Here is a 25,313-nt window from a genome sequence, read left to right as displayed (position 1 = left end):
CTTTCCATTTGTAAACCGTGCATTCGATTCTGGTGATCTTTATATCAATTTCGACCGAAATCAACTCATCTTTCCAGCGGCACGCTTGGTTTGCCAAGTTGATGCCTGGTTCAATCTTTTCCTTTCGGAGCTCGCATATGCATTGCATATCACATCCCGCATATCATGCCATGTTTTGCATCATGTTGCTTGTGCATTGCACCGTGATTGATTGTTGGTCCTTTTCTTTTGTTCTTGCTTTGGTTAGAGCCGGGAAACGAGTACGTGATCGAGGAACCCGTTGAGTACGCTTACGAGGATCAAGCTTACCTCAACTCAAAGAACTTTGCAGGCAAGATGACCATACCCTCGAAATCACTTCTATCTTTGCTTGTTAGTTGCTCGCTCTATTGTTATGCCGCGATACCTACCACTTGCTAAATCATGCCTCCCATATTGTCATGTCAAGCCGCTAACCCACCTTGTCCTGGCAAACCATTGTTTGGCTATGTTGCCGCTTTGCTCAGCCCTCTTATAGCGTCGCTAGTTGCAGGTGAAGATGGAGTTTGTTCCTTGTTGGAACATGTTTATTGTTGGGATATCATTATTATATCTTGTTTACTTTAATGCATCTATATAGTTGGTAAAGGGTGGAAGGCTCATCCTTATGCCTGGTGTTTTGTTCCACTCTTTCCGCCCTAGTTTCCGTCATACCGGTGTTATGTTCCTTGATTTTGCGTTCCGTACGCGGTTGGGTTATAATGGTAACCCCTTGACAGTTCGCCTTGAATAAAACTCCTCCAGCAAGGCCCAACCTTGGTTTTACCATTTGCCACCTAAGCCTTTTCCCTTGGGTTCCACGGACTCAAGGGTCATCTTTATTTTAAACCCCCGGGCCAGTGCTCCTCTGAGTGTTGGTCCAAAACAGAGCCACTTGCAGCGCCACCTCGGGGAAACTTGAGGGTTGGTTTTAGTTGTACTTAGTGTTCATCAGGTGTGCCCTGAGAATGAGATATGTGAAGCTCCTATCGGGATTTGTCGGCACATCGGGCGGCTTTGCTGCTCTTATTTTACCATTGTCGAAATGTCTTGTAACCGGGATTCCGAGTCTGATCGGGTCGTCCTGGGAGAAGGAATATCCTTCTTTGACCATGAGAGCTTGTGGTGGGCTAAGTTGGGACACCCCTGCAGGGTTTTGAAATTTCGAAAGCCATGCCCGCGGTTATGGAAAAATGGGAATTTGTTAATATCCGGTTGTAGAAAACTTGAAACTTAACTTAATTAAAATGCATCAACCACGTGTGTAGCCGTGATGGTCCCTTTTCGGCGGAGTCCAGGAAGAGAACACGGTTTCGTGTTATGCTTGAACGTAAGTAGTTTCAGGATCACTTCTTGATCATTATAGTTTCTCGACCGTTCCCTGCTTCTCTTCTCGCTCTCTTTTGCGTAAGTTAGCCGCCATATATGCTAGTGCTTGCTGCAGCTCCACCTCACTACCTTTTCCTACCATAAGCTTAAATAGTATTGATCGTGCAGGTGTGAGATTGCTGAGTCCCCGTGACTCACAGATTACTTCCAAAAACCAGATGCAGGTGCCAACGATGCCAGTGCAGGGGACGCGATCGAACTCAAGTGGGAGTTCGGCGAGGTTTCAGGACGTTACTATGTTTCCTTTCGAGACGGTCACTAGTGGAGCCCAGTTGGGGCGATCGGGGATCTATTGCATTTGGGGTTGTCTTTATTTTGGTTCTGTAGTCGGATCTTGATTGTATTCTGAATGATGTATTGCTATAATTATGTATTGTCTGAAGTGGCAATTGTAAGCTAGCTCTTTATCCCTTTCTAATTCAGTACATGGGATGTGTAAAAATTACCCCTCTTGTGACATGCCTACTATGCGGCTATGCCTCTAAGTCATGCTCCGACACGTGGGAGATATAGCCGCATCATGGGTGTTACAAGTTGGTAATCAGAGCCTTTCCCGGCTTAGGAGCCCCCTGCTTGATCGAATCGCTGGCGTTGTTGAGTCTAGAAAAAATGTTTTAAGTCTTATAGGATTATATATATCGGAGAGTAGAATTCTTTTTACTCCTCAGTCCCTTCGTCGCTCTGGTGAGGCCTCCTGACGTAGAGTTTTGACACTTCTCTTCTCAAATTTCACGAAAAAAATTAGGATCACGCGGGTATCTTGGAATCGTTCCATGGTTTTGTGATGAGAACATTGTTCTTGGTGCCTCCTGACATTTAGGGGTTGTGGCAGTGTCCTGGGGAGTTGAGCTCCGAGGTGTTGTCGTCACAATTTTATTGTTGCAGTTCTAGAATACCTAAGTTTCGCCGACATCGAAAATCTACTTTATGCAGTTGTTGGTGAGATAACCTCGATGCCACCCAGTACTGGGGTGGGAGTTCGGGAGTATTGCCATAACTCGTATAACGGATGCTTTTGGAAGGTTGAGGTAAATGATTTCCGAAGGTTTCTTGGTTATGTGTTGAAGGATGGATACAACTGGATGTAGGATTTGCTAGTTTTGGGTGAGATATTATGCTTCCCCTGTATCCCCAACACCTGATTGAATAACCAGAAAATTTCGGGAGTTTCATAGGTGGAAATTCATGTAGCTCTAGTATTTCTTCTGCAGATATTTGGTTTGTGATTGGGCAATCCTTCCCAATTATTTGTTCATATCCGTACCTTGTTGTTTTATGCATCTATCTTTATCTAAGTGGCTTCTCAACTTATGGAAGTGTGATCATTTACTTTGGAATTCATTTGTTCATTCTTGTTCGAATGTTAAGGCTATATGTTGCAATTTCGATCCATTGATTCAGCTTGAATATATGTCTGTCAAGATGCTAACAGATGTCACCCGCTTCAGGATGGCTCCTCCAACGCGTCAGATCTGGAACCTCCGCCACCACCTCCACCTCCGAAGGCATTGGAAGCTGTCATGGCTGCCACCAACGCCAACACACAGATGCTTTTGCAACTCTTGCAAGAGCGCAACCAAGGAAACTAAGGCCATGGCAACAATCAAGCTCAGTTTGCTACCCTCAACCAGTTCCTCGCAAACCAGCCGAAGTCCTTCAGTAACTGTGTCGAGGCCACAGACGCTGACAATTGGCTCGTGGATATCTGCAAACAATTTGAGTGTAGCAACGTCAGGCCTGAGGACTTTGTCAAGTTTGCTTCATTCCAACTCAAAGACCAAGCTGCTGAGTGGTATAAACAATACAAAGATTCCAGAGGAGGTCATGTGATTACCTGGGATGATTTCCGCTGAGACTTCAAAGCTCACCACATTCCTCAAAGTGTTGCTGAGAGTAAGTGCGAGGAGTTCCGCAATCTGAAGCAAGGCAGCTTGTCTTACCAATACAACATCATGTTCCAGAGGCTCGCTCACTTCACCAAACAAGACATCCCTGACGAGAAGAGCATGATTTATCAATTTAGAGGTGGCCTCAGAGAAGATCTGCAACTAGCTCTCATGCTTTTTGAGTCGACCAAGTATGATGAATTCTACAACATGGCACTAAATCAAGGGGCCGCTCAGATCAAGTGCGATGCTTCCAAGAAGAGAGTCAGGGATGCAACTCCTTCTTCTTCTTCAACTCAAGTGGTAGCCAAGCAGCAAAAGTTCTGGTTGCCTCCCCCTCCTCCATTTCGTCAGCCATATCAACAGAAGAGTAAAGGTGGCAATGGATCTTCCCACCCACCCAACCCAGGCTATCAGAACAAAGCTTCATCTGATGCTCCAAGGTCAAGTGCTCCATATCACCGTCCGCTCTCACAGGTTACTTGCAACAAGTGTCAGCAGAAAGGGCACTATGCGAACAAATGCTTCAACCAGAGGTGCCTTCCGCCTCCTCCTCCTGTGAGATCTGCCAGCAATGCAGTGGTCAAGCATAATCCCAAGTTTGCAAAGGTCAACATGTTGAACACAGCTCGGGCAGAGGACTCTTCAAAAGTGATCATGGGTAATCTTCATGTTAATGATATTCCTGCAAAAGTTCTTTTTGACACTAGTGCATCGCTTTCTTTCATTTCAAGACCTTTTGTTGCCAAGCATGAGTTTGTTACCGAAAAGATTCCTTTCCCGTTGAAGATTGTGTCCCCGGGCAAGCAAATGACATCTAACAATTGCGTCCCGGATGTTTCTATCAAGATGGGCGACTATAAATTTCTGTCCTCTCCAATTGTTCTTGGTAACTCGGATATTGATCTAATTCTCGGCATGGATTGGCTTTCTAAGCATAAGGCTCAGCTTGATTGTGCTGCCAGGCAGATTCAATTGACACACTCGTCTGAGGATGTGATCATCTATGCCACTCGTGACGATACCATTCGACTATTTTCTCTCAACGAGAAGGGCGAGTTGAATGCCATCTCTCAGATTCCAGTCGTTTGTGAATATCAAGACATCTTTCCAGAAGAGCTTCCAGGAATGCCTCCTCACCAGCCAATTGAATTCGTCATCGATCTTGAGCCTGGCACGAAACCTGTTTGTAAACGTCCTTACAAGCTTGGACCAGAAGAGTTGAAGGAGCTGAAGAAACAACTCGATGTACAAGAGAGTATGGGTCTGATCTGACCAAGTTCTTCTCCTTGGGGTTGTGGTGTTCTTTTTGTCAAGAAGAAAGATGGCACGGACCGACTCTGCATCGACTACCGTCCATTGAACAAGAAGACCATAAAGAACAAGTACCCACTTCCCAACATCAATGAGCTTTTCGAACAACTCAAAGGTGCTCAAGTATTCTCCAAGCTTAACCTTCATATGGGCTATCATCAGATTCGCATTCGTGAACAAGATATCCCCAAGACAGCATTCAGAACAAGTTATGGTTCCTATGAATACACTGTCATGTCTTTCGGCCTTGTCAATGCTCCTCCAACATTCTCTCGCATGATGAACTTCATCTTCAACCCTTACACAAATGATTTCGTCTTGGTGTATCTCGATGATATTTTGGTCTTTTCCAAGAACAAAGAGGATCATGCCAAGCACTTGAGATTGGTGCTGGACAAACTCAGAGAACATCAGCTCTATGAGAAATTTTCAAAGTGTGAGTTTTGGCTCGATGAGGTTCTCTACCTTGGGCATATCATCTCCGCCAAGGCCATAGCTGTTAATCCTGAGAAGGTGTCTGCAATTGTGAATTGGGAACTGCCTCAGAATGTAAAGCAGCTCCGCAGTTTCCTTGGGCTTGCAAGCTATTGTCGAAGAGTCGTTGAGAATTTTTCTAAGATCACGAAGCCTCTTTCCAACCTCCTCCAGAAGCATGTGAAGTATGTCTAGATGCCTGAATGTGACATCGCTTTCAACACCCTCAAAGAGAAGCTAGTCACAACTCCAGTTCTGACTCCTCCTAATGAATCCAAACCATTTGAGGTTTTCTGTGATGCTTCCCTGCAAGGTCTCGGTGCTGTGTTAATGCAAGAGAAGAAAGTTGTGGCCTATACCTCTCGCCAGTTGAATCCCAACGAAAAGAACTACCCCACTCATGACCTCGAGTTGGCGGCAGTTGTCCATGCTCTTTTAACATGGAGACATCTCTTGTTGGGAAGGAAAGTGGACATCTTCACTGATCATAAGAGTCTCAAGTACATCTTCACTCAACCTAACCTCAACCTCAGGCAGACTCGTTGGGTCGAAATGATTCAAGAGTATAATCCGAGTATTGAATATACTCCAGGCAAGGCCAATGTCATTGCAGATGCTTTGAGCAGGAAGGCTTACTGCAATAGTTTGATTCTGAAGCCTTTCCAACCGGATCTTTGTGAAGCTTTCCGCAAACTTAATCTCCAAGTTTTTCCTCAAGGATTTCTTGCCAACCTCCAAGTCTCTCCTACTTTGGAAGATCAAATTCGTGAGGCACAACTTCTTGATGCCATGGTGAAGAAGGTGAAGATTGGTATTGCCAAGAGCCATCCCAAGTACAAGTGCTATCGCCTTGATGACAAAGATACTCTATTCTTCGAGGATCGAATTGTTGTTCCTAAGGGTGACCTTCGTAAAGTCATTATGAACGAGGCTGACAATTCACCCCTATCTATTCATCCTGGAAGTACAAAGATGTACCATGACCTCAAGCAGTCGTTTTGGTGGACTCGAATGAAGCGAGAAATTGCTCAGTTCGTGAATGAATGTGATGTCTGCAGAAGACTGAAAGCAGAACACCAACAGCCAGCTGGTCCCCTCCAACCTCTTGCTATTCCAGAATGAAAGTTTGACCATATTGAGATGGACTTCGTGACTGGATTTCCCAAGTCCAAACATGGAAATGATGCTATCTTCGTCGTCATCGACAAGCTTACAAAAGTGGCTCATTTTCTTCCTATCAAAGAATCTATCACAGCAGCTCAGTTGGCAGAGCTATATACCTCCAGGATTGTCTCCTTGCATGGCATTCCACAGTTGATATCTTCAGATCGTGGTAGCATCTTTACTTCTAAGTTCTGGGACTCCTTCCAGAAGGCCATGGACACCAACATTCGCTCCAGCACAGCCTTTCATCCTCAAACTAGTGGCCAAGTCGAGCGGGTCAATCAAATTCTTGAAGATATGCTCAGGGCTTGTGTCATTTCCTTTGGTATGAAGTGGGAAGATTGTCTTCCATATGCCGAGTTCTCCTACAACAACAGCTTCCAAGCGAGTTCGGGCAAGGCCCCATTCAAGATTCTCTATGGCAGAAAGTGTCGTACCCCTCTTAATTGGTCAGAGACTGGTGAATGCTAACATCTTGGCAATGACTTAATCACAGAAGCTGAAGAAATGTGCAAAGTCATCCGTGAAAATCTCAAAGCCGCGCAATCGCGCTAGAAGAGTTACTATGATAGCAAGCATTGTGACTTGGCTTTCGAGATCGGAGACCATGTCTACCTCCGTGTCTCTCCAATGAAAGGTACTCGTCACTTCGGTATCAAAGGGAAGCTTGCCCCTAGATACGTGGGTCCTTTCAAGATCATTGGCAAAAGAGGCGATCTCTCCTATCAACTTGAGCTTCCATCCAACTTTGCTAATGTGCATGATGTGTTTCACGTGTCTCAGCTTCGCAAGTGTTTCAAGACTCCTGACCGCACCATCAAATTCGAAGAGATTGATCTCCAAGAAGACATGTCTTACCATGAGCATCCCATTGATATTCTTGAAGAAACTAAGTGCAAGACTCGCAACAAGTAAATCAAATTCCTGAAAGTGAAGTTGTTGGGGATATTACTATCAGTTATGACCCACCCAGGAGGGGCTGGGTCATCCCCAATGGCGGGTTACACAAGAAGCCCAGTAAACATTCAAGATTATAGTTTATTAAATCTTATAGAAGGCCCAAAGGCCTGAAGGCGATTTAAGCCCTGATATTGTGAACTGCCGTATGTAAGGAAAGACTTGTAAAGAAAGGCATGTAAAGGAAGTCACCGAGCTGGACACGATTATGAGCCGGCCTGGACTCTGTAGGCCACCAGGCGTCAACCCGTGTATATAAGGGGACGACCCGGTGGCGGCTTAGGTAAAGAAACAACAAGTCGTAACCAAGCCGACGAGTTGATCCTCTTGGTGATCGAAACCCCAGCAATACCAATCCCAACTAGACATAGGATTTTACCTTCATCGTAAGGGGCCGAACTAGTATAAAACCCTCTTGTGTCCTTTGTCCCGATTAACCTCTTTAAGCTTCCTAGTGCGATGTCCCTACAACTAAGTCCTTGCTCTAGACATCTGCCTTGACAATTCCACGACAGTTGGCGCCCACCGTGGGGCTAGCGCACGGTGGATTTGAGTTCTTGAAGGGCAACTTCGAAGGTCTCAAGGGATACGCTGTGGGCCGGATGACCAAGAGTCGTCGCGGCAAGATCTACATCGACGACGAAGGCTGGGGCTCGGAGGCCGGCTCAATTGAGTACGGATACCGGGTCCCCTTTGGCGGAATTCATGTCTTCATAGGCCAGATCGGTGAGTCAGGTCCTGAGCCGTACGTCCACACCAACCTCATCGAAACGGCTCGGTGCACGAGGACCGCTCGTGTTCAATCCACGGCGGTGAATACTCTGAAGGATCGGTGGAGGGCGGTGAGACGGCCGTCTGTTCCAATACTGCTTCATCAATGGGCGAGACGGACTCTTTGTACCAGCTGCAGGACGGCATGCTCGGGGGCTGTTTCGATGGCAGCAGTATTCCAGACCATCTTGAGCCGCCGAATTGGGCCGGAGTCTTCATGGAAGGGACACAGCCCGGGCAGAACTCTACAGCAGCGGCGGCGACAGCTACCAGGTCAGCCGCGGCCGGGTCAGGAGACCCCGCACGCCCCCGGCTCAGATCTTGATGGACCTCATGGATAAACTAACGACTCTGTTGACTGTGGTGGTAGAGCCGGCGGATAAATCCCAGCATGACGCAGAGGTGGCACGCGTACGTGAAGAGATGGTGCAAGCTAAGGAAAATCTAGCCGCAGAGGAAGTCAGGATGGCAGCTGAGCGGGCGGCTTTGGACGTTCATGCTCAACAGCTTCAAGCGGAGACCTTTCGGCTCTCGGTGGATCTGAACACGTCGAACGAGGTCATGAGGAGGAGGCATCAGAAAACCCAATCACATCTGCCTCTGACGGTCGATCCTAGGAATCTTTTTCACACACCCGGAGCCGGGGGAAGTAACCTGCCGGAAGCACCCCGGATTACAACACCCGGCGCACCGATCCAGCCACATGCCATGGATCCACCTCGTATAATTACCTCTCCGCCTCATTACGTCCCAACACTGCCGGGTCATTTCTCCAACCCTTTGGAAAACCTCATCGCAGCATCGGCTTGTCTAGCGGCTCTTCCGATGGAAGGTGATTCACCGACGGCAATTGAAATATGGAGGGTAAGAGAACTTCTTCAAATAGCTCTGGCGCAGCAGGATGCATACTCCTACAGTCGAGACAGGATCCATTCAACTCCTCGCCCAAGCCGGAGCCCGAGTTACAGTGGGCATATGGAATCCATAGATATGTCAAGCAATGCTCAAGCCGCAATCGGCCATACAGGCATGAGCCGGTGCGGGCTGGGGCCCTCAACTTGGCGAATCAGGAGAGGATTCATCAAGAGGCGGAACGAGCAGCTCAAATGGTAGCGGATCAGGCGGCTCATCAAACTTTTCTGGCTTATCCAGCAACCTCGGTCGAGGCAGGAGTAGCCACAAGAACCAGAGACGTTCCTTGCTTGGTGCCGGCCATACGTAATGAGCGTTTGCCAAAGGACTTGAAGGGGCCTTGTAAGGTGCCTAATTACACAGCTGACTTACAGCTCGGGGCTTGGATTGAGAGTTATGAGATGGCTATGGAGTTATTGGAGGTCAGCGATGCAGCAATGGCCAAGTATTTCACTATGATGTTAGATGGAACAACTCGTACTTGGTTGAAGGGATTGCCACCCAATTCTATCGGCTCATGGGCAGAGTTGAAGGCCCGGTTCATCCAGAACTTTAAAGACACGTAAAAGCAGCCTATGTCGATTGTGGACCTGACCAATTGCAAGCAAGAGGATGGTGAATCCACAACCCATTGGGTGCGCCGGTTCAAGGAGATAATACATTCATCTGATAAGATGGATGCTAGCTTAGCAGTCTTAATGTTGGAGAAAAATTGCTGTTTTGAACCTCTGAAGCAGAGCTGGGGCTGCTCAAGCGTGACTGTAATGACATGCGAATGTTGATGGCGGCTCTCATCAAGTATGCTGATTCTGACACTACCAAGGACCCGGTGTCTGACGAAGAAAAGGCAACGAAGGGAAAGAAGAACGGCAACGGCAAGAGTCACCAGCATAACCCGGTGAATCAGGGAGGTAATAAATGTAAGGCTGATGAGTTTGTTGCTAACACCAATACACAAGGCGGAAATCAATGGCGCAAGGGCCGATGGCCCCCTCGGTCGGGTGGGTCAGGTCCCACCCTTGAGCAATTATTGAATGAGCCTTGTCCAAAACACGGTACCCGGGAGAAGCCAGCCACCCACCTGTGGAAAGATTGTACAACCATGAAGGCGTTTAAAAATTCAAACGCGTTTGATGGAGGTCACGGACCAGGTGGCGGCTCAGGTGGAGGCGGTTTCCAAGGCCCGGGCGCCGGCTTAGGTGGAGGAGGATTCCACGGTCAAGGCCATCCTGGTAACCAAGGAGGGTATAATCCGCAACCCGGCCAAGGTATTCAGCAGCAGCAGTCCGGATATCAAAGCAATCCGAAGCAGCTGAATAGTGGGCAATACCATGTATTCACCACTAGCTTATGTAAGAGAGACCAAAAACTTCACAAGAGGGTCGTCAATGCCGTTGAGCCGGCAGTTCCATGTTACTTACGTTGGTCAGAGCAGCCTATTGTGTGGAGCAGAGAGGATCACCCACCCCGGGTCGATAATCCGGGTCACTTGGCTTTGGTGGTGGCACCTCAGGTTGGTGGATACAAATTCACTAAATTACTCATGGATGGAGGCAGCAGCATCAACATCCTCTATTATGAGACGTTCCGCCGAATGGGATTGACTGATAAGAGTCTTAAACAATCCAACACTGTTTTTCACGGTGTGGTTCCTGGCAAGTCGGCATACAAAGTGGGTAGGATTGAACTGGAAGTAGCCTTTGGGGATGAGTATGACTCCAGAGCAGACAAATTAACCTTTGAGGTGGTTAAGATGAAAAGCCCGTATCATGCTCTGTTTGGATGGTCGGCTTATGCCAAATTCATGGCTCGGCCGTGTTATGTGTATTTGCAGCTTAAGCTGCCGGGTTATAAGGGCACCATCACAGTACACGGGAGCCAGAAAATAGCCTTGGAGTGTGAAGAAGGTGATGCTACATATGCTGAATCTGTCTGTGCAACAGGGGAGTTAATATTTTACAAAGATCATGTTGACCCGGCAGACCTGACATCATTAAAGAAACCAACAATAGAGCATGAGCCGGTGTTGAAGTTCAAATCAGCTGATGACACCAAAATGGTTGACTTTGTGCCTGGCGACTCATCCAAGCCGTTCATCATCAGTGCTAACTTGGATCCAAAATAGGAAAGCGCGTTCATCGAGTTCATCCGTGAGAACCGGGACATCTTCGCATGGAAACCTTCAGACATGCCGGGTGTCCCGAGGGAACTTGATGAGCACACTCTCAATATTGTTCCAAAGTTTAAACCTGACAGACAATTTCTCCGACGGTTCAATGAAGAAAGGTGCAAGTCCATTGGAGAAGAGGTGGCCCGGCTTTTGGCAGCTGGGTTCATTATAGAACTCTTTCACCCAGAGTGGTTAGCCAACCCGGTGCTTGTACTCAAAAAGAATGGCACCTGGCGTATGTGTGTGGATTACACCGATCTAAACAAGGCTTGTCCGGTTGATCCTTTTGCCCTCCCCCGTGTTGATCAGATCATTGATGCTACGGCGGGTTGCGCATGTTTGAGTTTCTTGGATGCTTATTCCGGTTATCATCAGATCAAGATGGCAATTAAGGATTAGGAGAAGACGACTTTTATCGCTCCGTTTGGAACTTTCTGCTATGTGTCTATGCCTTTTGGGCTTAAGAGTGCCCAGGCGACTTACCAACGGTGTGTGCAGAATTGTCTTCACGATCAAATTGGGCATAATGTTCATGCTTATGTGGATGATATAGTGGTAAAATCTAGGAAGGAAGAAACCTTGGTCACAGATCTGAAAGAGACTTTCGATAATCTCTGGGTCTACAAAATGATGCTTAACCCGACCAAGTGTGTTTTTGGAGTCCCAGCCGGCAAGCTCTTTGGTTTTTTGGTGTCTAACGGAGGTATTGAGGCTAACCCAGAGAAAATTAAGGCAATTACATCCCTGGCCAAACCAACATGCATCAATGACGTTCAACGACTGGCGGTTTGTGTTGCTGCTTTGAGCCGGTTCATAAGCCGGTTAGGGGAGAAGGCAATGCCTCTGCATCAGATGATGAAGAAAACAGATGATTTCGTTTCGAGTAATGCTGCAGACTCTGCTTTTGAAGATCTGAAGACACAACTTGCTGAGCCGCCGGTCCTGGCTGCTCCAGTCGAGAAAGAGCCGCTGCTGTTATACGTGGCTGCCAACTCACGAGCTATTAGTGTGGCTATTGTTGTGGAGCGCAAGGAGGCTGGCAAGGAGCATTCGATTCAACGGACGGTTTACTACGTCAGTGAGGTGTTAATTGAATCCAAGCAATGATATCCACATTGGCAGAAGCTCGTATATGGGGTGTTCATGGCAAGCGGGAAGCTTAAGCATTATTTTCAGGGACATCCAATCACCGTGGTTAGCTCTGCTCCTTTGGGAGACATCATTCAAAACAGAGAAGCCACTGGGCGAATCGCCAAGTGGGCAATTGAGCTTGGGTCTCATGGGTTGAAGTATGTGCCACGTACTGCGATCAAATCGCAAGCACTGGTTGATTTCATTAATGACTGGACAGAGATGCAGATGCCAGAAGAGAAACCAGACAACACATATTGGACTATTCATTTTGATGGGTCCAGACAGTTGGAAGGCTCGGGGGCTGGAGTTGTGTTAACCTCTCCGCGAGGTGACAAATTTTGTTATGTGTTACGGTTAATGTTTCCTTGCACTAACAACATAGCAGAGTATGAAGCCTTGCTCCATGGTCTTCGAGTGGCAAAAGAGATGAGTTTGAGCCGGGTCAGATGTCTTGGCGACTCAGATTTAGTGGCTCAACAGGTATCAGGCAAGTGGGATTCCAAGGGCCCTCTCATGGCGGCTTATCGCCGGGAGGTTGACACTGTTGCAGGGCATTTTAAGGGTTATCAGGTGGAGCACATTGACCATCAAAAGAACAAAGCGGCTGATGCTTTAAGCCGGTTGGGGTCTCAGCGTAAGCCGGTACCTCCTAACACCTTTTTGGATGTTTTGCATAACCCGTCTGTCAAGTTGCCCACAGAAGAAGATTTACCTATTCCTGACCTGGAGGCGCAGTTGGTGGCGGCTCTTCATATCATCCCAGATTGGACAGTGTCGTTCTTGGCTTACATGACCCGGGGAGAGTTGCCAGTGGATGAGACCCTGGCTCGACAGATAACCCGACGGTCTAAGTCAATGACGATTTCGGATGGAGAATTATACCATCGCAGTGTCTCCGGAGCGTTTCAGCGGTGTGTTTCCCCTGAAGAAGGTCAAGAAATACTTCGTGAGATCCATGAAGGCGATTGTGGTCATCATGCCAGGTCAAAATCTCTGGTGGCCAAAGCTTTTCGTCATGGTTTTTAATGGTTGACGGCTCACGCTAATGTAGAGGATCTGGTCAGCAGATGTGATGGATGTCTAAAGTTTGCACGACGAGCGCATGTACCGGCTCAAGAGCTCCGGATGATTCCAATCACTTGGCCGTTTACGGTCTGGGGGCTTGACATGGTGGGACCTTTCAAAAGGTCTAAGGATAAAAAGACACATCTCTTGGTGGCAGTTGATAAATTCACTAAGTGGGTTGAGGCGGAACCAGTGAGTAAGTGTGACGCGGCCACGGCGCTTCAGTTCATGAAAAAGGTGATCTTCCGTTTTGGTTTCCCACACAGCATTATCACTGACAATGTCACTAATCTTCCCCAAGGGGCTATGGAGGAGTTTTGTCAACGTGAGCACATCCGGCTTGATGTTTCTTCCGTAGCTCATCCTCAATCCAATGGTCAAGCTGAGAGAGCGAATCAGGAAATTTTAAAAGGTCTCAAACCCTGGCTTATGGTTCCCTTACAGCGAACGCCGGGTTGCTGGGTAAAGGAATTACCCTCGCTGTTGTGGAGTATCAACACCATGCCTAACAGGTCTACAGGTTACACACTTTTCTTCATGCTTTATGGAGCAGAAGCAGTGTTGCCTAGTGACATCCGTCATGACTCGCCCTGTGTGGCGGCTTATGTTGAAGCTAATAATGAACAAGCCAGACATGATGCACTTGACTTGTTAGATGAAGAAGGAGATTTAGCAGCGGCTCGATCAGCAATTTATCAACAGGACCTGCGTCGTTATCATAGCCGCCGGGTCAAATCCAGGACTTTTCAGGAAGGCGACTTGGTGCTCCGGCTCATCCAGGATCTGTCAGATGCACACAAGCTATCCCCACCTTGGTAAGGAACCTTTGTGGTCAGCAAGAACTTAAACAATGAGTCGTATTACCTCATTGACGTTCGAGAACACAAAGATTCACATAAGTCAGAGGAGGGGACCCGCCGGCCGTGGAGCATTGCTCAACTTCGGCCATACTACACCTGAGCTACCGGCTCTCATCATGTACATACTTTAACATTTTACATACCATGATAAGTAATAAAGTAAGAACATTGGTCTCTTTTCTTTTCAAAGATTATGCATCTTTTTATTTCTTATTCTCAAATGACTATTAAGGAGCTGATCATATTTGAATCAAGTCAAACCTTTTTTGGTCCGGCTTATGATCGTATTTGAATCTAGCTGCAATTATCATGGTAACTTGGGGGCTTCCTGTTCAAACATAGGTCATATTCGAACCAAATAGAACATAGTTGTCGTAACCCTCTTGATCGACTCAAGGCCAAACTCACTAGGGGGCTTCTTGATCGTATCTGAATCATAGCTTAACCCCTTTTGGGTCCGACTTGGATCGTATTCAAATCAGGGTCATTAAAAACCTCTCAAGGTCATTTGGGGGCTTCCTGTTCAAACATAGGTCGTATTCGAACCAAAGAGAACATAGCTGTCGGTACCCTCTTGATCGGCGCAACGCCACAGCCACTGGGGGCTATATGGTCGTATTCGAACCTTAGCTTAACCCCTTTGGTCCGGTTTACTGATCGTATTCGAATCAGAAGCCACCAACCTTTAAATATAAGGTTAAATCATACTTGTTAACTGTTATTTGTCTTTGAATTTCTTGTTGCAAATAATTAGCATGATCTTCTTTGTCGGTTTGTCTATTTGAGAACATGGCTACCAAGGCATAACAATCATTGAAGTATTCAAAGGTATTGATTTCTCAAAAAGATTAAGTTATCGGCTTCATTACCCGGGTTACTCAAGCCGGTGGTCTAAGGATCAAAGGTACAAGTATGGCTATTTATATATAATTGCCTGCTACATTAACTAAAAAGTTAGTTTCAGCCCTTGTCCTTTGTTTATATCTGCTTTTCTATTATGATAAACATACTAGATATAAGCTAGGTGTTTTAACTCGTTCGATTCTAAGCCGCTAGGCCAGTCTTTTCTTGTCCCTACAGGGTACAGATTTAAAGTGTTACAGAAATGATCATCAAATATAATGCATATATTGCCATCAGGAAACACGGAGTCACATACAGTGTTTTATGCACGATGGCATAAGCAAGGCATTCAGTGTTTTCACAGCTAAACTATTACATGGCTTTTTATAAGACAAATGAAGATGGTTACTATTCCTCCCTCACCGGTTGACCGCCCTCTGTTGGCTGGAAGTTGGGTTTTGACCAGTCAAAACCATTCACGGCGACGAATTCTGCTTCATCATCGATCAGGCCTGCCGGGTCAACCTCCGGGGCAAATGTGTTTTCTCTTACAGGCGGGATCAAATCCGTCACCTTGTACAAGGGAGTCGTCATCTTCTTATTTTTCAGCATCAAAACCCGGCTGGTATTTGTCAATATTGGTGTCGTCTCCAATGGTAGTTGCCTGAGGTCGGACTCCACGCACGCAGGCCATGAAGTCATCCTGCTCAAAAGGAGAACCATCTTCCTTCACGGTGGGATAGCCTCTGGCCATGTCCGCCGGGTCTAGGTCTGGCACCCAAGCCTTGGAGCGGATCAGGGCAGTCAAAGCTCCGGTGAGCGCGCAGGAGTGTTTCACTTCTTGAAACCTGGCAGGCAGGATTGACAGTTTCTTCAGGACATCGCTGAGCCGGTTGGGTCCTTGATTGGCAGGAGAGATGGCAGCAAGAGCCCGCTGTGCGCCAATATATAGTTGTTCTACCAAAGTATACACTGCCTTCAGTTTAATCAAAGGGTCTTGGCTTAGATGTTTGCTTCGAGGGCCTACACATATTTTATACACAAAGTCAGCTGGCGGCTTATACTCCGAATCAGCAAAAATCACACAAAATTAAAGTCGGACGGCTTACCAAAGATGGCAGCCACCATTTGAGACACCCATCCCTTTAAACCGTTCAGCTCTGTTGAAATCTCTTCAAGGGTTGTTTCGGCCTTCTCAGCACGTTGGGCCAGAAGCGTTTTTCCTCTTCCCAAGTTTTCTTCTTGGCAGCGAAGCTGGTCTTTAAATTTTCCGTCTCAGAGAGACTTATTTGCAGTTTGGAGTTAGCATATTTGATTTCTACCTCCTGACTTGCTAGTCGGGTCTTTGCATCAGTCAATTGCGAGTTCAATTCAGATAAGGCATTCTGCAAAACATTCAGATGAGTCAAGATTTTGCTTCAAGTTCAAAAATCAAGATTCAAGTCTCAAGTACTTTACAGAAAACCACTTGACACTTGGGGGCTAATGTATGCCAAATCAAATTTTTATCACTCTAAAGGCATACTTTAAGTCCCAAGTACCTTACAAAGTAACAACACTTGGCACTTGGGGGCTAATGTATGCAGTTCAGCAAGTTTCTCAAGGTTAAGCCGGAGTATTAAGTCCTTTGAATACGGTACCAAACAATTTAAAGTACCCGCTCATTTATGATCAAAATGAACCGGCCATTGGGGACTACATGTGAAGCTTTGTTCTATTGAATTCAAGAAAAGTTTCAAAGGTAAAGGTCTCGGCCTATATTTTAAAGTCTACAGATCATTCCGGTTCTCTCATAATCTGAAGACTTGGGGGCTGAAGGAATATAGATAAGCTGGAAGAACATACCTCATATTTCAACTGCAGCTGTTTGACCATTGCAATCTCAGAGTCGCGACTGGAGTGTACATGGCTAAGATAGCCGGATAAAATATCATTGGCATTTAGATGGTCATAGTTGGCAACGTCAAAGCGAACTTTCTGCCTCTCCAATGCCTCTTGTTTCGCAGTACACCGAGCCAGCACGGTTGGATTCCCTGGTTCAATAAAGCAGCTCCCGGTGATCTGAATGTCTTGTGCAAACGGTGATGGCGGGTTGGCTGAGGTTGATGGTCCAGTAGCAGAAGGCTTCACAATGGTCTCATCAAACGACGGCTTAGGAGGATTTGCTTCTACATCAACAGGCGGGTCTACTGGAGCGTCGGTTAATGGAGAAGATGGCCTGGCCAGGTCAGATGCAAGCACTGGCGGGTCTTCCACCGGTTTAGCTACCTTCGCTTTCTTGGATTTAGCTTGGCCACTAAGAAAAATGTTGCAAGATCATCAGTATAAAGATACAATTTGAGCAACCCGGAAATATGAGGATTTTTCATTACCCAGGGGCAGTCTTGAAGGCCGGAAATTGCGTCTGCGATGAGTCGCCAGAAGAGCGAGACACCTCCTGAAAGGATAAAATAGAGTTAAAAGTAATACAAGGGGAAGGATCCATTAAAAAGAGTTAAAGACAGAAAGGAGTAAACCCCATTCGGACGCTTTTGAGGAGTTTGTTGAAGAACAACAGCCGGCTCATCTTCAGTCCAAGCTTGACGGCGGCTTTCATGTTGCTGCTTTTTCAAACGAAAATTGGTATCCAAGTGAGCTAAAGGGTTAGAAAACCTTACTTTACGGATCACTCGTCGAACTTTTTGTCTTGGCAAGGGCTCTGAGTCGGAGGAAATGATAGTTACCTCTGCTTCCACAGCCTGACTGGCCCCAGTGTCATCCTGGTAATGATCAGTGTCAATAAGATTGTTAAAAAATTGGCCAAGGGAATCAAGGGCTACCTCCGAGTCAGATGTATCATCAAGCTTCATCAAATCTTCAGCCGTGCTCTTTTTCTTCTTTTTCGACCTCCGGGTCGTTTTCTTGGCGTTTATGGCGGTGGCTTTCACTTTCTTGGCAGCCTCGTGGTCATACTTAACTTTCTAGAAGTCAGAGTTGGCCTGCAGATAGGTAAAAAACAAGATAAAGAATCAGGCAAGTATTAAAACATTACGGCTGGGAAAATACAAAAGAGAGAAATAATGACATTCTTACTTCTGGCACCGGGTTAAGCTAGCAGAAGGGGTTTAACCCGACAACACTGCAATTTTCATATTTCCCGTTCACCAGAAGAGTTGACATTGAGACAATATCTTCTTCTGTCAATTGAACGGGGCTGTGACGAAGAGAGTCATCCGGGCCTCCACCATACTCATACATCAGCTTTGACCGGCGGCTCAAAGGGATGACCCGCCATGAGATCCAGCAGCGGGTCAGATCAACTCCAGTTAACCCGTTCCCCAACAGAGCATTGATCCTTTTGATAGATGGTATCAGCCTCTTGCGTTCAGCGATGGTAAGCTTATCAGGAAGCGCGAACTTGGAGTCAAGACGATCGAGGCGATAACCCGGCAGTGGCTTCTCGTTTGCTGGTGAAGTGTCCTGGCAGTAGAACCAAGTCTAGTTCCAGTCCTTTGGGTGGCTTGGTAAGACAATGAGGGGGAAGACGGCACCCTGCCGGCGCTGAATTGATATGCCTCCAAGCTCTAAGCTAAGGCCGTTGGTGCACTCGTTCTGCCAGTTTAGATAAAAGTATTCTCTAAACAACTCCACGGCCATCTCTTGTTGAAGATATACCTCACAGAGCACTTGGAAGTTACAGATGTTAGATATGGAGTTGGGCCCGATATCTTGAGGGTGGAGCTTGAAAAAGTGGAGGACCTCTCTAAAGAACTTTGAGCCGGGCGGTGAGAAGCCACGGTTCATGTGGTCAGTAAAAACGATCACCTCACCGTCTCTTGGATTGGGTCGTTCTTCTTCCGGGTCAGGGGCACGATAAGACGTGACGGTTTTCGTTGGCAGAAATCCTATGGTGAATAACTCTTTTAAACATTCCTCGGTTATGGTTGAGGGAACCCAGTTACAGATGGTTGGTGTTTTGGACAGCATGATGTGCAAAGAACTGAAAAGAAAAGCAACATGTCGGTTCAGTTTAATGATGAGATTGACAGTTAAGTGATGAAGATGCAAACAAGTAATGGCGGCTTAGTTAAGGAATAATGACATATAAGGAAAATTAAGCTGGCATGATAAGCCGCCATGACTACAGATATTTGAAGAAGGCAAATTCTGCTAAGTATTGAGACAAACAAGTTTCCCACGTTGCTTGGTATTATTCCAAATCAAATGATTATTCAAAAATGAAAACAATTCTAGACCTAAAAAGTTCAGTACAAAGGAGTCGGTAAGTTCTGAAGCAGCTTTTTAATCAGAGAAAGGGGTCTGTGGATCAAGAAGAGGTACAAAAACACTACCGCGTGAGCATATATATATATATATATATATATATATATATATATATAAATAACTTTTTGGATCAGAAAAGGCTGGCGGTGGAAGAACTACGATGAACTATGATGAACTATGAAGAACACGCAGGAGCTTGGAAACCCTAAAATGAGGATCAGAGAAGTAAAAAGGGAGACACTTACGATCGTGGATCTCCTGCGGAGGTCGCCGCTGTTCTCTGGATCAGTTCGGGTTGATGCAGCGGCCAACGTCGACGGAGATGGAGGTGAAGCGCGGCGGTGGCGAAGCTCGAGCAGCAGGAGGTTTGCAAGAGGAAGAAGACGGAGCGAGAGAGGAGAATGAGAAGGCCGAGGCGTGCCTATTTATAAGGAAAAGATGCGAACAGATGGGCGTGAAAATCCAGGGAGAACCAAAAAATGGTTATCCAGCTATACAGGCGCCTCGATTCTCAGGAAACATTAAAGATAAAAGATTCGTTGGAAGATGACGTCATGAAAGTTTTTTGCGTTTTCAAGAGATGACATCACGGCGGGTTACAAGAAAATTTCAACAAAGATAAGAAGATGGATTTTTGTCTAAGTATTGAAGATTGACAAAGAAGGAAGTTCATAGTCAACCTGGGGCCTAATGTTGGGGATATTACTATTAGTTATGACCCGCCCAGGAGGGGCCGGGTCAGCCCCAATGGCGGGTTACACAAGAAGCCCAGTAAACATTCAAGATTATAGTTTATTAAATCTTATAGAAGGCCCAAAGGCCTGAAGGCGGTTTAAGGCCTGATATTGTGAACCTCCATATATAAGGAAAGACTTGTAAAGAAAGTCATGTAAAGGAAGTCACCGAGCCGGACACGATTATGAGCCGGCCGGAACTCTGTAGGCCACCAGGCGTCAACCCGTGTATATAAGGGGACGACCCGGTGGCGGCTTAGGGCAAGAAACAACAAGTTGATAACCAAGCCGGTGAGTTGATCCTCTTGGTGGTCGAAACCCCAGCAATACCAATCCCAACTAGACGTAGGCTTTTACCTTCATCGTAAGGGGCCGAACTAGTATAAAACCCTCTCGTGTCCTTTGTCCTGATTAACCCCTTTAAGCTTCCTAGTGCGATGTCCCTACGACTAAGTCCTTGCTCTAGGACATCTGCCGTGACAATTCCACGACATAAGTGGTCACATCATTCTGACCGAGAAGCCACCTGGGAACGCGAGGACCACCTCCGTTCCGAATATCCGGAGTTCTATCAGTCCTAGATCTCGGGACGAGATCCTTTCGTAGTGGTGGAGTGTTGTAACACCCCAGATGTAACTTACCATAATTGTACTCCAACTCTTGCCATTTCCGGCTCTATGTTATGAGATTCGTGGTTGGTTTTTGTCTTTGTTGTGCATTTTGTCCATGTCATGCATTTCATATCATGTCATCATGTGCATCGCACTTGCATATGTGTTCGTCTCATGCATCCGAGCATTTCCCCGTTGTCCGTTTTGCAATCCGACACTCCTACGTCATCTGGCGCCCCCTTTTGTCTCTTTTTGTGAGCGGGTGTTAAACTTTCTCAGAATGGACCGAGATTTGCCAAGCAGCCTTGGTAAACCACCGGTAGACCGCCTGTCAAGTTTCGTGCCATTTGGAGTCCGTTTGATACTCCAACGGTTAACCAAGGAAGCGTAAAGGCCTCGTGTGTGTTGCAGCCCAACACCCCTCCAAAGTGGCCCAATAACCCATACAAACGCCCTCCATCCTTTCATCCGTTCAATCATGATCGCGTGGCCGAAAACCGCACCCCTTTTGGACTCTCCTAGCTCCCTCTAGCTATAAAAACGTCTCCTCCTCCTCCATTCCCGGACGAAACCCTAATTTTTCCCCTCCGTGCCGCCGGACACATCCGCGTGTCGCCGGACAAATTCCCGCCGCCGCGCCCGCACCTATCGCGTCGCGCCACATGTCACCGTCCGCCACCTCCGCCGCCGGCCCGCCGCGTCCCGCAGCGGGCCCTCCCGGCCCGCGCGCCCGAGCCGTCGCTCGCCGCCCGCGCCCGCCTGCCCGCCGAGCTCCGTCCGCCGCCCGCTCCCCGCCGGCGCCTCCTCTCGCCGAGCTCGCCGCCGCCACTGCGCCGGTGCCGCTCCCCGCATGGCTCCCACACCGCGCCGCCGCGCCTCCTCCCGTCGGTGCTCGACTCCGGCCTCCTCCCCAAGCTCTCCGGCGAGGCCGAGCACTCCGGTGAGCCCCTAGCTCCGGCCACCACGTGGAGATCTCCGACCACTACTCTCCAGTGATCCTCGAAGTCCGCGCGCGCCAGATCTAGGTCTGAAACCCTAGGGTTGACCCATGTTTTATCCTCTAAGTCATTTTTTATACATTATGAAGCTCTGTTCATTCCATCATAACTTCTCATCCGTAGCTCCGTTTCGTGCGTGCAATATATCGAAATGTTCATCTGGATGTGCTCTTCATTTTTGTTCCATTGTACCATGCTTGTTTGAGTCCATATTGATGCCCAAATTGTTGATGCAAGAGCGCTATAAATTGTTAGTTCCTGTTACTTAGCATATATTGAGCATTTGTCATTTTTGCCATGATTATTGTGTGCTGCATATGGACTTGAGCCCTACATGTGTTTTGGACTATGCCATGCCATCTTTACAGGGGTGTATGCCATGTATTTTTTTGATCAATGTGGTTACTAGCACAAGCATGCAAAGTATCTCTCGTATTATTGCTGATTTCAGGGACTTAGAATTTCACCAAGTCATTTCCCTGCTGTTATTTTTATGCCATGTATTCATGTTGTTTCATAGAGATCCATGCTTATTTTGAGTATGTTCAGTAAGGATGATTTTGACTTATGGTTATGCTCTATCCATCCATGCCCATGTTTGCATTTATGATGTACCCTAGCATGACTCAATCTTGCTCTACTTTTGCTATAAAATGTTCCTAGCAGATTGGTTACGTGTTAATCAATTTTGCCAAGGTTGTTGTAGTTGATCCATGCATGCTATGAGATTGTTATTGCCATGGTTAGCTTCTTGATCATGTCTTGTTCCTTGTAGTATGCTTAGTTTGTCATGCAATGCCTTGTGATGAGTGAATCGAGCTCGCGAAGAGGCCTTCGTAATTCTGTTTATGCCATGTCTAGTTTTCTGCTAAGTCTGAATCTGTTAATGAAACTTGCTATGTTTACATGGGTGCCAACATATTTTCTGTGCCCTTTTGGCTTATGGTCAGTAAGGGACTTTTGTTATATGCTTTGATTAGATTCATTGCATGCCTTTGTTTGCTATGATCTGATCCTGTAGCATGTTGTTATCTTGCTCTAAACATTGCTTCCTGATGTTAATTCCTGACATGTTAGTATTTTCACTAAGTCTGTGATGATGTTATCTTTTGTACTTTTGCGATGCTTGTTTGAACCTGCTCTTGTGTGATTTACCCGTAGCTCAATGTTCATCTTTTGTCAAGCATCTTGAGTAGATCATTGCCATGTGCTTTGTTGCTATGTTGGAGTGCAGTAGCTTAGTTTCTTGTTGCATTCTAGATGGCATCATGTTGTTAATCGCAGAATTGTGCCATTCTTGTTTTGCTTGCCATTTGTAAACCGTGCATCCGATTCCGGTGATCTTTATATCGATTTCGACTGAAATCAACTCATCTTTCCAGCGGCATGCTTGGTTTGCCAAGTTGATGCCTGGTTCAAACCTTTCCTTTCGGAGCTCGCATATGCATTGCATATCACATCTCGTATATCATGCCACGTTTTGCATCATGTTGCTTGTGCATTGCACCGTGATTGATTGTTGGTCCTTTTATTTTGTTCTTGCTTTGGTTAGAGCCGGGAGACGAGTACGTGATCGAGGAATCCGTTGAGTACGCTTATGAGGATCAAGCTTACGTCAACTCGAAGAACTTTGCAGGCAAGATGACCATACCCTCGAAATCACTTCTATCTTTGCTTGTTAGTTGCTCGCTCTATTGTTATGCCATGATACCTACCACTTGCTAAATCATGCCTCCCATATTGCCATGTCAAGCCTCTAATCCACCTTGTCCTGGCAAACCATTGTTTGGCTATGTTGCTGCTTTGCTCAGCCCTCTTATAGCGTTGCTAGTTGCAGGTGAAGATGGAGTTTGTTCCTTGTTGGAACATGTTTATTGTTGGGATATCATTATTATATCTTGTTTACTTCAATGCATCTATATACTTGGTAAAGGGTGGAAGGCTCATCCTTATGCCTAGTGTTTTGTTCCACTCTTGCCGCCCTAGTTTCCGTCATACCGGTGTTATGTTCCTTGATTTTGCGTTCCGTATGCGGTTGGGTTATAATGGGAACCCCTTGACAGTTCGCCTTGAATAAAACTCCTCCAGCAAAGCCCAACCTTGGTTTTACCATTTTCCACCTAAGCCTTTTTCCCTTGGGTTCCACGGACTCAAGGGTCATCTTTATTTTAAACCCCCGGGCCAGTGCTCCTCTGAGTGTTGGTCCAAAACAGAGCCACTTGCAGCGCCACCTCAGGGAAACTTGAGGGTTGGTTTTAGTTGTACTTAGTGTTCATCAGGTGCGCCCTGAGAACGAGATATGTAAAGCTCCTATCGGGATTTGTCGGCACATCGGGCGGCTTTGCTGCTCTTGTTTTACCATTGTCGAAATGTCTTGTAACCGGGATTCCGAGTCTGATTGGGTCGTCCTGGGAGAAGGAATATCCTTCTTTGACCGTGAGAGCTTGTGATGGGCTAAGTTGGGACACCCCTGCAGGGTTTTGAAATTTCGAAAGCTGTTCCCACGGTTATGGGCAAATGGGAATTTGTTAATATCCGGTTGTAGAAAACTTGAAACTTAACTTAATTAAAATGCATCAACCGTGTGTGTAGCCGTGATGGTCTCTTTTCGGCGGAGTCCGGGAAGAGAACACGGTTTCGTGTTATGCTTGAACGTAAGTAGTTTCAGGATCACTTCTTGATCATTATAGTTTCTCGACCGTGCCTTGCTTCTCTTCTCGCTCTCTTCTGCGTAAGTTAGCCACCATATATGTTAGTGCTTGTTGCAGCTCCACCTCACTACCTTTTCCTACCCATAAGCTTAAATAGTCTTGATCGCGAGGGTTTGAGATTGATGAGTCCCCGTGACTCATAGATTACTTCCAAAAACAGATGTAGGTGCCAACGATGCTAGTGCAGGGGACGCGACCGAACTCAAGTGGGAGTTCGACGAGGTTTCAGGACGTTACTATGTTTCCTTTCTAGACAATCAGTAGTGGAGCCCAGTTGGGGCGATCGGGGATCTATTGCATTTGGGGTTGTCTTTATTTTGGTTCCATAGTCGGACCTTGATTGTATTCTAGATGATGTAATGCTATAATTATGTATTGTGTGAAGTGGCGATTGTAAGCCAGCTCTTTATCCCTTTCTTATTCAGTACATGGGATGTGTAAAGATTACCCCTCTTGCGACATGCCTACTATGCGGCTATGCCTCTAAGTCGTGCTCCGACACGTGGGAGATATAACCGCATCGTGGGTGTTACAAGTTCTCACAACCATAGTGGCCCCAAGAATGGAAACGGGAACGGAGCAGGTAGTAATCAGAACCGCTCTAACCCAGCCACACCCGCCAAGAAGGACCTAAGTCACATTACTTGTTTCAAATGCGGGAAGACTGGACACTATGCCACTAAGTGCCCTGAAGCGAACAATGGGAATGGCAATGGAAGCGCTGGGAAGAAGCCCAACCCTTTCAACAGGGGACTGATACGTCTCCAACGTATCTATAATTTTTTATTGTTCCATGCCATATTATATCATGTTTTGGACATTATTGGGCTTTATTATACACTTTTATATTATTTTTGGGACTAACCTATTGACCGGAGGCCCAGCCCAGAATTGCTGTTTTTTTGCCTATTTTAGGGTTTCGCAGAAAAAGAATATCAAACGAAGTCCAAACGGAATGAAACCTTCGGGAACGTGATTTTTGGAACGAAATGATCCAGAGGACTTGGACCCTACGTCAAGCCATCAACCAGGAAGGCAC

The sequence above is a fragment of the Triticum dicoccoides genome, chromosome 2A (assembly GCF_002162155.2).
Source record: "Triticum dicoccoides isolate Atlit2015 ecotype Zavitan chromosome 2A, WEW_v2.0, whole genome shotgun sequence".
Taxonomy (NCBI): domain Eukaryota; kingdom Viridiplantae; phylum Streptophyta; class Magnoliopsida; order Poales; family Poaceae; genus Triticum; species Triticum dicoccoides.
The sequence above is the reverse complement of the archived record's forward strand: the minus strand, read 5'-3'. Positions refer to the sequence as shown.